The 1621-nt window shown below is 35.4% G+C and overlaps 1 non-coding gene across 1 annotated transcript; it reads left to right on the forward strand.

Annotated features, from left to right (window-relative positions):
- The first annotated feature begins 639 nt into the window (after window positions 1-639).
- On the forward strand, window positions 640-746 carry LOC149527667 (small nucleolar RNA R71). Its single transcript, XR_016350805.1, has one exon. It is a non-coding gene; the product is annotated as a small nucleolar RNA R71 (small nucleolar RNA).
- The last annotated feature ends 875 nt before the right edge of the window (window positions 747-1621 follow it).

Consider the following 1621-nt stretch of genomic DNA (forward strand, 5'->3'; position numbering starts at 1 on the left):
TTGCTAATTGCCCCACTTGACTCTTAAGATTTTTTAAAGAAGCTGCCTAACTATGAATAAGGGCATATGTCTTAGCCATATATTGCATGAGTAGTTCTTCCATGGATGGCTTCTTTTCTTGCACTAGTGGTTTAAGTTGCTGTGGAAACCTTAAAGGAAAATGTGGTCTTGGAGTTGTTGAAGAACTTTTGATTGTTGCTTCAAGAGAAGTTGGGGTGATTCCTCCACCCTAAATTGTATGTGTTGGAGTATTGGTTGTTTTGTTGTTTGTTCCCCACTAACTACACTAAATCGGTACTCATATGACACTAATTGCTCGAGTGTCCCTCACCACAATAATCACAAGCAATAAAGGGACTTTGTATTAAGTGGACTCCAAAGGAATCAAGTTTTTTAGTGAGAGTGGCTACTTGACCAGTCAAAGCATTAATGGCGTCTAACTCGAGAACACTCGCTGCCTTCTTTTGCAAGGCCCTTTCAAAATGCCACTGATAGTTGTTGGAGGTGATCTCCTCTAATAAATCGTAAACATCATCTATCGACTTAGCCATAAAAGCACCACTAGTTGTGGCATCAATGGTAGTCTGAATTGGATTCAACAACTCATTATAAAATGTTTGTATTTGCAACCACTTGGGTAAACCATGATGTGGGCATATTTGAAGCAAAACTTTGTACCTCTCCTAAGCATCATACAAAGATTCAGAGTCATATTGTGTGAAGGATGTAATATTATTCCTTATCTTTGCCATTTTTGCTGGAGGGAAAAACTTAGCTAAGAACTTCTACGCAAAATCATCCCATGTTATGATAGACTTTGTAAGAAGAGAGTTCAACTAGACTTTTGCCTTGTCCTGTAGTAAGAAAGGAAACAACCTCAATTGAACGGCATCATTGGTGACCCTGCTATGCTTACAGGTATCACAAATCTCCAAAAAGTTAACAATAGATTTATCATTTAAGATGCCTCCAAATTAAACTGATGTTTTTTTCATTAGGATGATAGCTAGCTTAATCTCAAAATTATTGACTTGAATTGTTGGCCTTCGAAAGCTTGAATAAAGTCCTTGGACTAACAGAACAGCATAATCCCTCAATAATTAGTTGTCAACTACATGTCCTTGAATTTGCTACTCACCTAAATTCTTAGCCATTGTGTCCGATTGATTGGAGTTTTGAGAGTTTTATCTAAGTAATCTCAGGAAAGTTTTCTCGATTTTTAGATCATAAAGGACTAATTCCAAGTTCTTTACTCTTCTCATACACTGGTTAAGAAGTACTTGAAAATAATGAAAATAAAGCTTGAATTCAGACTAGTTTGTTTGGTATTACTATTAGCAAAAGAAAAGAAAAACCACTCCCCAGCAACAATGTCAAAAACTTCTTGTTGGTTTTACACACATGCAAACGCACATGTCGCACATGTCGCACATGTAATACAATAGTAAGTAAGATATCGTCTTCACAAAGAATTGTATCTAAGTTCTTGCTAATTATTAAAATTTGGCACCCCAATCTTATATAAGTAAATCTAATTTGAAATTAAAGTAACAAAACTAAACTCATGAATTAATGCAAAAAGTTGCTAAAAGATTAGTAAAATAAAACCTAGGATTTTGGA

The sequence above is a fragment of the Theobroma umbraticum genome, unplaced genomic scaffold (assembly GCF_002168275.2).
Source record: "Theobroma umbraticum cultivar Fairchild unplaced genomic scaffold, ASM216827v3 scaffold_44.0, whole genome shotgun sequence".
Classification (NCBI taxonomy): Eukaryota; Viridiplantae; Streptophyta; class Magnoliopsida; order Malvales; family Malvaceae; genus Theobroma; species Theobroma umbraticum.